Genomic DNA, 13,140 nt, shown 5'->3' with positions numbered 1-13,140 from the left:
CGGACACACTCTTCTTGCGCTGAATCTTCTTGATTTGGGTCCCAATGCTGTCTCCTTTTCTCTTCTGCAGTTTCCCCACCCCCAAACTTATCATAGCTCAACTAGGGGCAACTGGAGTGGATACCCCCCCATGTAACTCCCATGAACAGTCCAGTAGGGTTTTGATTGATTGATTGATTGATTGATTGATTGATTGATTGATTGATTGATTGATTGATTGATTGATTGATTGATTGATTGATTGATTGATTGATTGATTGATTGATTGATTGATTGATTGATTGATTGATTGATTGATTGAAAATTGTATTAACAGATTGCAGAATGGGTACAATAGAGTACAGCTCAATACACACAATTGTTAATGGGATGCAGAACAGAGACTGTACATTGGATTATCGACGAAACCTTACTTGGTCCCAAGAAGAGGGTCTAGTGTATTATTGGGTTCGTTTTTGGGTTAGGACATTTACAGGGGCCAGTTTCGAATTGCAGTCTCCCATAGGTGCTCCTTGAGAGTGGTTTTGAAAGTGGGTAGTGATTCGCATTCCTTTACAGCTGTGGGTATAGGGCGCATAATTGCTAAACGTGTTTAGTCCCTTGTTTGAGCCGAATCTGGGTTTAACATGATTTGTGGAGCTCCCTCTGGTGTTGTGGTCGTGGTATTCACTGAAGTATGGGAAGTATTTTGACATGTACATGGGTACCTTAGTCGTGTAGTGTATCTTGTAGACCAGGCCCATTGCAAGTTGCTGTACTCTGTCATCTACTCTAAGCCATCCTAAGGTTGTCAAAGTGGGCAGGGGTGAGGTGGGTTCTAGGAGTAAGGTCAAGCAGTAGTCTGACCAGTTTGTTTTGTGATGTTTGTAATTTTGTTTTTAGCGCCTTTAAGGTGCTTTGGTACCATGAGGTGCAAGCATAGTCGTAGTACCCTTGGTCGCTACATTATGTAGCAAGACAAGAGTCAAACAGGAGGGAATTCTGTCAGGTTTTAAACTGTGGATACCAAACAGAGAAGGTAAAGACGACTTTAAACTGTTAAACAGTAATCCAGAACTATTCTATTGCACTGTAAAAAACAGTGATTTTATATGCCTGCACTTTAGGTGCTCATTTCATGTCTATTCAATTCTACTACTTACTGCACTGCACTATTTTACTCGTGTCTATTCTATCTTGCTCTTTTTATTAGTGTCTATTTTTAAAACTGAATCAAACCATAAACAAGGTGGGTGGCCTGTTGGGATGTTAGATCCTAATGTGAAAAACTGTGATTGCATTAATTATGTCTGCACTTTATGTGCTCATTTTATGCCTGTCTTTTTTGTTGTGAAGCACTTTGAGCTGCAATTTCTGTATGAAAGGTCCTATACAAATAAAGTTTATTATTATTATTATTATTATTATTATTATTATTATTATTATTATTATTATTATTATTATTATTATTATTATTATTATTATTATTATTATTATTATTATTATTATTATTATTATTATTATTATTATTATTATTATTATTATTATTATTATTATTATTATTATTATTATTATTATTATTATTATTATTATTATTATTATTATTATTATTATTATTATTATTATTATTATTAGTATTAGTATTATTATAATAGTCTCATCATCATCATCATCATCAGGTGGCTTCTTCGTTCCGAAGGTTGCCTATCACTCTCCAACCCATTCTGTCCCCACTTCTTCTCTCCAACTCCGTGACTCCGCCTCTCACTCAGCTCCAATCACAGACGTCGTCTACCCAGCCTCTTCTTGGTCTTCCACTTCCTCTCTTTCCATCCACCTTCCCCATCACCACCTTCTTGAACATCTCCCCGCTGGATCCTCTCAGAACATGCCCGCACAACTCCATCTTTCTCTTTTTCAGCCTCTCCAGCAGCTGTCCTCCTTGCATATCCGCTCTTCTCAGTACCTCCTCATTCTTGATCTTATCCTTCCATGTTATCTTCAGCATCTTCCTCAGCGTCCACATTTCAAAAGAGTCTATCATCCTCTTTGCCTCTTCATTCAGCGTCCATGCTTCTGCTCCGTATGAAAAGACTGACATAACGTTTCCAAAATCCGGGTCTTCGTTTTCCAACTTATGTTTCTTCTCAATAATTCTTTATAGTCTACCCCGCCCTAATTGTTAATTGTAGCAAAATAATCTGAGACTACACCACCCTAGGTTTATTATGTAGCACAAACAGGCCCAGATTGGCCATCGGGAGTGGTGTGCATGCCCCGAAATAATGTCCGTCCCCCCTGCAGCCCCAGTCAGGCCCCCCCCCCTGCCCCCCCAGTCAGGCCAGTGTTTCTAGTTGCGATAGTGAAGAAGAGTTAGCGGACCTCTCAGCAGGCCCAGACCGTCATTAGACCGGTGGCCTAGTCTCAGGGGTGTAAATTACTTGAGTAATTGTACTTCGTTACAATACTTAATTATTATTTTTGGGGATTCGAATTTCCCAAAATGTTGGCGTGTTCCTTTAATACCACTGTATAGGCTACGCATAACGGATGAATACTCGTCTAGGGCACTCAGACAACTCAGGAGCCACATTGACAACAAATATTTCTGAAAGAGGCACATTACAAAAACACCTTGTTCCTCAACCAAACCACCACCAGGCTGCTAATCGGCCATTTACAAGCTATGAAAGAGCATGATCGTGTAGGCCTACTGTATGCTGTACCAGTGGTAGTGAACGGGTTAACCTTATGTAGTGTGGTAGTAAAATTGAAAGCGTTAACCCTGTGTCGTGTGGCAGTGAAAATGTTTTATTTTTTTTTATTATTATCTTTTTTTCCCCTCCTTTTTCCGATTTTTCTCCCATACCACTGTTTAGTCGTTATGCCAATTCCCAACCCCCTTCCTGGTTGTTGCGCACTCCCACCTACTGTTGGTCCGGGAGGCCGGAGACTGTCACATGCTTTCCTCTGACGCATGTGCAGCCAGCCGGCAGCCAGCCTGGCAGCGCAGATTCTCACCGGGAGAGTGTAACGTGTGGAAGGCAGGGTACGATCCACGAGGGGAGCCCGGTCCGCTATAGCTCCCCTAGATCAGACATCAGCTCCCCTGGGGGTCTCTAAAGCTCCCCTGGGAGCTGTATCATCATCGTGTATAATAATAAACGTATGCTATTTTGGATGTATGATTAATGATTTGCGTGTAGTGGCTACTTACTGGGACATAATTCACGGCATTCTAGCCTTTTGTGGTGTTTACTACATCTCCCATGACCCTTAGCGGGGGATGACGTAGTTAAAGAGAGACAGTGAAAGTTGAATGGAGGTGTTGTTTGTGCGACAGTAGAGTGCGTAATAAACTAGCGTTTTTGCATCGGAACACGACTCCGTCTACGCTATCATTACTGCATTCCTACATTTGTGACCCTTGGACGTATTTCGGAGATTATATCGAACATGTCAACTGAACAACAGAACGCCGATCGCAGAACTTTGAACGCAGTTTCACTCAAGCTGCGCAGAGTGCCAACGCTTGGTTCGCGCAAGCCGAAGCCCAATTCGCTCTCAGGAATATTACCGCGGATGCCACCAAGTACTACTATGTGGTAGCAGCCCTTACGAATTCAACGGCAGCGAGAGTGGTGAGTTTGCTGGAAAACCCACCTACACATGACAAATATGTGACAATAAAAACACGCTCTGATTTTTTTTTTTTGCATCGCTTTTTTGTTATGGTTTGTAACCGACCCCAATCGCACAACACAAGACAGGTATGAGAGTAAGCCAAAACAGGGCATTTATTCATTACATAACAAAAGGCGGCACTGTCCCTTTAAGGGAGAACACAAAAACACTGGAGTCAAAGAAAATAGGGAAAATGCGGCACTGTGCCTTTAAGAGGCGAACAGGCTAAGGGGCTAAGGCTAAGGGACAGGGCCAGGGCAAAATGTCAAGGACCAGGACCAGGGGCACTGGAGAGGGGGACCGGGACAGAGGCCCGGAGAGGCGGGCTGGAGACAGGGACAGAGAACAGGGTTAAGGCCTTGGACAGGGCAAGGGCCAGAGCTGCTTACAGGGATGAGGAAAGGGTTCCGACGGCGGAGGCCTGGCATGGGAACCAGGGGCCCGACGGCGGAGGCCTGGCACGGAGATCCTCCTCGGATGCTGCAGATGGGCAGCGCAGAACACAGGGGTCCCAGGGGACCGGGGCGAAGAGACGCATCCTCCCGTGGAACTAGGAAGCGATGCGCGCCGGCTTGACGTCTGGAGTGGGAGCGCGCCGGCTTGACGTCTGGAGTGGGAACACCACTCCAGGCCTGGCACGGAGATCCTCCTCGGAAGCTGTAGGCGGGCAGCGCAGAACACCGGGGTCCCAGGGGACCGGGGCGAAGAGACGCATCCTCCCGTGGAAATAGGAAGCGATGCGCGCCGGCTTGACGTCTGGAGTGGGAACACTGGAAAACCTCCCGTAGAGAATTAGAGAGCGCAGACGGTGTCCCACTCCAGGCAAACAGCGACAGGTGGTGATGGCTGGCACGTCGTCTCACGCCGGAGACGCGGCAGGTGATGGTAACGTCGAGGACTCCATGAACACTGAACACAGATAAAGATACAGAGTCCAGAACACAGAACCAGCATACAGAACGACCCGACAAGGACTGGAGGGGAGGTCCAGGTATTTAAAGCCCTCTGGGGCGCTAATCATAAACTAAGACAGCTGTGAAAGGTAGTCCAAGGGTGGGGGCTGGTGAAGAGCAGAGGAGAGTAAAACATCGCAAGGGTGGGGGCTGTTGAGGAGAGTAGACAGGGAAAGTCCAAAGGTGGGGGCTGGTGAGGTGAGGAGACAGGGAATAAAGGTCCAGGGAACAGGCGAATCCGCACAGTACCTCCCCCTCCACGGGAGCCACCGGGCGACCCAAAAAAATCAGACAGCGGGGCAGGGGACATGATAAAGCAACAAACAAAAACAAAAAAAACTGGGCCATGCTAGCAGGGGAAGCTACACCTAAAGTGGGGCTAGCAGAGGGACAGGGTAGCTGCCAGAGCATTGCTAGCTACAGGGCCTATGCTAGCTGTACTGCTACATTAGCATAGAGGCTGCGCTAGCTGCCGGAGCTAGGCTAGCAGACAGGGCTGGACTAGCAAAGGAGAACAAGCTAGCTGGAAGGACAGTCCTAGCTGTGGGGAAACTGACCTTGCTAGCTGAAGGGGCAGTCCTAGCAGTGGGGAAAAGGGTAGCTAACAGGGGAGCTAACGAGGCTAACAGGGGAGCTAACAGGGAAGCTAACGAGGCTACCAGGGGAGCTAACAGGGGAGTCAACAGGGGAACTAACAGGGGAACTAAAAAGGGCAAACTCACATACACTGTCTGTGCTGGCTGGGGTCGTCGACGGGTCGGGTCGTACTGTTATGGTTTGTAACCGACCCCAATCGCACAACACAAGACAGGTATGAGAGTAAGCCAAAACAGGGCATTTATTCATTACATAACAAAAGGCGGCACTGTCCCTTTAAGGGAGAACACAAAAACACTGGAGTCAAAGAAAATAGGGAAAATGCGGCACTGTGCCTTTAAGAGGCGAACAGGCTAAGGGGCTAAGGCTAAGGGACAGGGCCAGGGCAAAATGTCAAGGACCAGGACCAGGGGCACTGGAGAGGGGGACAGGGACAGAGGCCCGGAGAGGCGGGCGAGAGACAGGGACAGAGAACAGGGTTAAGGCCTTGGACAGGGCGAGGGCCAGAGCTGCTTACAGGGATGAGGAAAGGGTTCCGACGGCGGAGGCCTGGCATGGGAACCAGGGGCCCGACGGCGGAGGCCTGGCACGGAGATCCTCCTCGGATGCTGCAGACGGGCAGCGCAGAACACAGGGGTCCCAGGCAATGTTCCCTCTAATTTTTTTTCGGTCTGAGCAAACACTCAAACCTCCTGAGCAGACATCAGCAACTACTGAGCAACATACGTCACCTTCCGATTAACCGGTTGGTTGATAAGCGGCGGTTTGTAAAAAATTATTTACCTTAATATCCAACATAAAAATCTACACATTTTGCTGATACACAGAAATACACAAAATATGTATTTGACCATTGACGATACAGAGCAACGTCCTCCCTCCGTCTTCTCTCTCTCCCTCCCTCTCTCCCTCTAAACCTCTCACCTTCCCCTCTGCTTCATTCCTCCTTTCTGTTATTCAGATACACATCATTAAAAGAAAGTCACTTGTTTCCAGACTCCTCTGGTCTGGTCTTAGCTCTTACTTAGTCCTTTCTGTTAGTCTGTGTGCACACTGCAAATAAGAACACCTGCACATCAGAACACTGCACATCAGAACACTGCACATGAGAACACTGCACATCAGAACACTGCACATGAGAACACTGCACATGAGAACACTGCACATCAGAACACTGCACATCAGAACACCTGCACATCAGAACACCTGCACATCAGAACACCTGCACATCAAAACACCTGCACATCAGAACACTGCACATCAGAACACTGCACATCAGAACACTGCACATCAGAACACCTGCACATCAGAACACCTGCACATCAGAACACTGCACATCAGAACACCTGCACATCAGAACACCTGCACATCAGAACACCTGCACATCAGAACACTGCACATCAGAACACTGCACATCAGAACACCTGCACATCAGAACACCTGCACATCAGAACACCTGCACATCAAAACACCTGCACATCAGAACACTGCACATCAGAACACTGCACATCAGAACACTGCACATCAGAACACCTGCACATCAGAACACCTGCACATCAGAACACTGCACATCAGAAAAGAGTCACTTGTTTACTCCTCTGTTCCTCAAAAGATAATAAATAAAATAATCCAAAGGCAGCTCTTCTCCTCTGGTCTGGTCTTAGCTCTTACTTAGTCCTTTCTGTTAGTCTGTGTGCACACTGCACATCAGAACACTGCACATCAGAAAAGAGTCACTTGTTTACTCCTCTTTCCAAAATCTGGGGATTTTGTATAGGAAAAAACATTAATCTTCACTCTTATAGAGTGTAGTGTCACCAAACTCACTGCAGTGACTGCACACATCAATGTTATCCTACTGGTTATCCTCTTGACTAGCTCGTAGAGGGGGTGGGAGGGATTCTCCAGGATAGCAGCCAGCTTCCTTCTCATCCCCCTCTCTGCCATCACCTCTAGTCTGACCAGCTCGACTCCCACCACAGAGCTCAGCTTATTCAGTTTGTTGGTGTCCCTTGAGTTGATGTAGCCCCCCCAGCATAGAAGAGGATGCTGGCCACTACATACTAGAATGACTGTCTGCAGCAGTGACACAGACCAGTGTTGAATTAACTCCCAGAGTTACTTTCAACTCTTTTTCAGGGTTTATATAGCTCCAATATAAAAATCCACTTGTAAAATAGTTAAACATTTAACACTATGCCAGTTCCTTCTTTAACTCAAAAATACAGTTAAATTAACACTAAGGGGATTAGACAAATAACACTGCTCAGAGTAACATTTTTACTATTTGGGAGTGTTAATTGCACTCCCTAAAGTGCATTACTGAGGCACCATCAGAGGTCAGCATCACCATTCTCTGCATGTCTAATTCATGTTTGGAATAAAACTGCGTGATGGCCTCAACAATAGCTGGAGCAGTGCATGACGTTAATTAACTGAATGATGCATCATGCCACCAAACTCAGTTTTGTAGTTGACATCATTTTCCTCCCTGTATTTTATATACAGAACTAGCATTTTGTACACTGTGATGTCTGTGCTCTCATCTACTATCAAAGTATGAAACGGGGCATTTCGAATATTGCACATAGTCTCATTCTTTACAATTGCACTGATTGACTTCACAAACTCAAAGGCATAGTTCTTGCTCCGCCAGTGTTCTGGGATACTCACATATTTTGCCACATGATCATGGATCTGTTGAACAGACAGCATCGATGCGTTCATTTGTATGCCGAGTAGTACATTGTCAATGAGCACTTTCACTTGCTGGCTGTCAGATCTGTTCTTTTGCAACTTATTCCTGTCGTCGCGTCTTGCCCGTCCGCGTGTATATTTTCCCTAAAACGCTTTCACTTCCGCGTCGGCTGCTGCAGATTCAGGAAGGGCCAAACGTTTAGGCAAATCACAGACGCCGATACTAAAACGTCTCTCTGTGGTGCCACGCAATAGGTTGGATCGTATCCAAGAGCTAGCCAACCCAGAACATGTAAATTACGTGCATCCAAACAAACTTATATATATATTTTTTTTTTTACACAAACGTTTCTCTGCGCGACAGATTTCAGATGTGCGCGGGAGCATTTGGCCATGTGCGCGCGCGCGCACGGGCGCACCTTAGGGGGAACATTGGTCCCAGGGGACCGGGGCGAAGAGACGCATCCTCCCGTGGAACTAGGAAGCGATGCGCGCCGGCTTGACGTCTGGAGTGGAAGCGCGCCGGCTTGACGTCTGGAGTGGGAGCGCGCCGGCTTGACGTCTGGAGTGGGAACACCACTCCAGGCCTGGCACGGAGATCCTCCTCGGAAGCTGTAGGCGGGCAGCGCAGAACACCGGGGTCCCAGGGGACCGGGGCGAAGAGACGCATCCTCCCGTGGAAATAGGAAGCGATGCGCGCCGGCTTGACGTCTGGAGTGGGAACACTGGAAAACCTCCCGTAGAGAATTAGAGAGCGCAGACGGTGTCCCACTCCAGGCAAACGGCGACAGGTGGTGATGGCTGGCACGTCGTCTCACGCCGGAGACGCGGCAGGTGATGGTAACGTCCAGGACTCCATGAACACTGAACACAGATAAAGATACAGAGTCCAGAACACAGAACCAGCATACAGAACGACCCGACAAGGACTGGAGGGGAGTTCCAGGTATTTAAAGCCCTCTGGGGCGCTAATCATAAACTAAGACAGCTGTGAAAGGTAGTCCAAGGGTGGGGGCTGGTGAAGAGCAGAGGAGAGTAAAACATCGCAAGGGTGGGGGCTGTTGAGGAGAGTAGACAGGGAAAGTCCAAAGGTGGGGGCTGGTGAGGTGAGGAGACAGGGAATAAAGGTCCAGGGAACAGGCGAATCCTCACATTTTTAGTATATCGCCAATCCATGTGTTAATTATTACTATATATAATAATCTCATATGCTATTTTCAATTAATATCATAAGCAACATAAGGAATATTAGCATAATTTTGAGTGGACTGAAGGAATGAGTCAGTTTTAGTTTTAAATGCAAATCATTTATTGAAACATAGAAGTGGGGTCAGGACCAGGCCACGTGAGCGGATCGGCGCGGCCGAGAAATCCGCTCTTCGCTCTTTAAAGCTTGGTCCGCTCCGCTAATCGCTCATGTTGACCCCGCCCCCAAGTCGCTCTCCGCTCGCTCCCCGCTCACCTTGAATCGAGCGCTCCCCGCTCCCCGCGCCCCGCGCCAGATCGCTCGGCAGATTTTTTATCTGGGCCCCTTAACAATTGTTTGTATTGAGCCGCATTGTAATTGTACCCATTCTGCAATGTTAAATAACGTTGTTTATCCATTCACTAGCTCTATTAAGCGATGATAGGCTAGCCGAGCCACAATGCTATGGTCGCTGCCATTAACGTTAGCATGTAAGCTAACGACAACAACAATGGCGTCGATACTTTTTCTAACAGGAGTGAGTGAAGGAGGAGGAGTGAAGCCTGAACAGGATATCACAGGTTCACCCTTCTCATTGGTTGAAAATGGCCTTCATGTTTGTACATCGCCATCTGTTGCTTTGGCATTGTACTGCATGTATATTACATCAACAGTGTTAAACCACTGTGAGCGACCTGGAGTGGATTGGAGCGGAGGAGAACTCTCGCTCCGGACGTCGCGCCGACCCATTTTAAAACCCACTCCTCGCTCACGTCAAAACCGCCCGCTCCGCGCCCCGCGCCGCTCACGCTCCGATCCGCTCACATGGCCTGGTCAGGACACACACACACTGTTTCAACTCACCACCCCTGCATCATATTGTAGTCTAGTCTGTCTTCAAACTTCCACTCCTCTCGAAACTTTTTTATATTTGAATATCAACATTATCTGTCCATCCTCAGTAATCCTCAGTTTACTATAATATACTCCTGTCCTGAGTCCTGACTAGTGACTTCATCGTCTTTCCAAACGCACGCACACACACAGAGAAAGGGAGAGTGCCCCCACCCCCCCATTTCCCCAGTCCACACTGTCTGCTGTTCTATGGCTCTGCCGCTGATCAGGATTAGCTTGTTAGCTTATGCTAACGTAACGTTCATTTCGGGCGATGTGGGCATAAAGGAATGGCGACGATGCAATGCATGTTAGATGCATTTGACCCGTTGTGAGAGAAAAAAAACACCACAGACTTATTTCGGCTCGCAAAATAGGCGCACTGCTGTGTAGCACTGCTCTGCTTTAATGCGAGCAGAAGCACGGACTGGGCGGATATGACTCGTCGAGTTGCCACAGGTTTTTTCAAAATAAGAGTATCATATGAACCGAACGTTGCTAGCTGCCGGAGCCATAGATATTATGACTAGAGCTGCGCTTGGGGCGGAAATGAGACCCGCACAGGATTTTCAAAATAAGAGTATCGATATGAACTACACGCTAGGTGGCGGGCAGATCTCTCATTGTTAGTCGCCAAACCTTAAATCTGCCCGCCATTGGCGGTTGGCAGGTACTTATTTTGTTTCGAGGAACTTCAGGTTTACTATACCAAATCCCTAAATATCAGAAGATAAATATTGGATTTACCTCATTCAGTGGGATTTGTGACACTTCTGTGACACAATGCTTTTGAAATCTCGCTCTGTGCCGCCTGGACTAGTGATCTGAAGGGGCAGTTCGCTTCTGTTTGACTTTTCAGTTATTTCACTTCCTTCAGGAAAGTCGGTACGCCACGTTACTGGACGTCGGGTGTTTTCACAAAGCAGACAAATGCAATTGATTGATTGATTGAACATTTTATTAACAGATTGCATAATGGGTACAGTACAGTACAGCTCAATACACACAATTGTTAAGGGGATGCAGACCAGAGAAATACTTTCGTCTTGTTTACATCAGGGTCCCCCATTTTCAATTCATCATAACATATATGACATACACAGATAGACAGTACTGCTGTATCTATACATTTATGACATACCAGATTTGCAAATACAGTACTGTTTGTGGTACAAAAATAGTCTAGAAAAGAGAGTATATACATTTGACGTAGAAACTGTACATTGGAGGTGGTTGGGTGGGTGGGGGGGGGGTGCAACGCATCCTTGAATGTCCTGCAGCAAACTCGCGTTTTTATAAATAGTTTAATCCATTTTAGCTTTACTTAACTTAGATTTCCACATACTGTATAAATAAGTAGGTAATTCAGAGAGGAGAGGGGGTGTTAATATAATAAACTATAATATAAGAACATTTGTTTATTTTTAAAATGTAATTGTTTTTTGTTTGTTTTTGTTTTACACATGCGCAAATAAAAAGACAAACTAACAAATAAAGGGTAAAAACATCGCATACATGTTAATTCGCTGTTTTAAGATTAAGAGTACATTGTAAGTATATTACTCACTGCTATATATCGTTGTAAACCGTCGTTGTGAAGTGTCGTACATGCAAGACACATTGTTTAGCGTGAGCATCCATGTTTTATCGACTTTCCCACTTGCAACTCCCCACATCCGACCATACACTAAGGTGGCATTAATAAAATACATGAACACCGGTTCAGCAGTTCAGGTTAGGGTTAGGGTTAGGGTTAGGCAAATACTGCGGCATGGTCATGCTGGACCTACAAAAGGCCTTCGACACTGTCAATCACTCCATTCTGATTGACAAGCTAAAAGCAATTGGTTTTGAATTGGTTTATCAGTGAGCTGGATGCAATCCTACCTGGAGGGGAGAGAACAGATGGTGGAGGTAAACGGTACTCTACCCCCCCCCTCACAGTGAGCTGTGGTGTTCCACAAGGAAGCATACTAGGACCGCCACTGTTCCTAATTTATGCAAATGTCATGTCGTCAGCTGGTGACTGCAACTTGTTCCTGTTTGCGGACGACTCAGCCCTGCTGGTCTCTGACAAGAACAAGTTGCAGGTTGAAAAAACCCTCAGCTCGGAACTAGGCAAAATCTGCATATGGCTCGCTGATAACAAAGTATCATTACACCTGGGCAAAACAGAGTCCATTCTCTTCGGTTCAAATAACAAACTCAGCAAGACGGACGGCTTCTCAGTTACAGTGGGTGACAATATTGTCACAAGGAAAGATGAAATTGCCTACCTGGGTTCCATCCTAGAGGCAAATCTTTCCTGTGACAAAATGGCATCCAATGTAAGAAAAAAAGTCAACCAACGAACTAGATTCTTGTACCGGATCTCCTCTCTGGTAAACAAGAATACCCTGAAGACTCTGGCAGGAGCACTCATTCAAGGGTACTACGACTATGCTTGCACCTCATGGTACCAAAGCACCTCAAAGGCCCTAAAAACAAGATTACAAACATCACAAAACAAACTAGTCAGACTACTACTTGACCTTACCCCTAGAACCCACCTCACCCCTGCACACTTTGACAACCTAGGATGGCTTAGAGTAGACGACAGAGTACAGCAACTTGCAATGGGCCTGGTCTACAAGATACACTATACGACTAAGGTACCCATGTACATGTCAAAATACTTCCCAAAGGTCAGTGAATACCACGACCACAACACCAGAGGAAGCTCAACAAATCATGTTAAACCCAGATTCGGCTCAAACAAGGGACTAAACACGTTTCACAATTATGCCACATCAATGTGGAACACCCTACCCAAAGCTGTAAAGGAATGTGAATCCCTACCCACATTCAAAACCGCTCTTAAAGAGCACCTACGGGAGGCTGCAATTCAAAACTGGCCACCGTAAATGTCCAAACCCCCCACCCCCACCCCCTCCAAATGTACAGTCTCCTCCCCATCATATGTATATACTCTGTCAGAATCTATGAGTAATAGTACTGTATATTTGGATACCGCATATGTCACAAATGTATCAGTACTAAATACCTATATGTCCCTATGCCATAAATGTCATGTATGTTGAGTATGTCATAAATGTCAATATGAATTGAAAATGGGGGACCCTGATGTAAACAAGACAAACGTCTTTCTCT

Source organism: Notolepis coatsorum (assembly GCF_963971535.1).
Source record: "Notolepis coatsorum genome assembly, chromosome: 1".
Classification (NCBI taxonomy): domain Eukaryota; kingdom Metazoa; phylum Chordata; class Actinopteri; order Aulopiformes; family Paralepididae; genus Notolepis; species Notolepis coatsorum.
Note: the sequence above shows the minus strand (reverse complement) of the source record.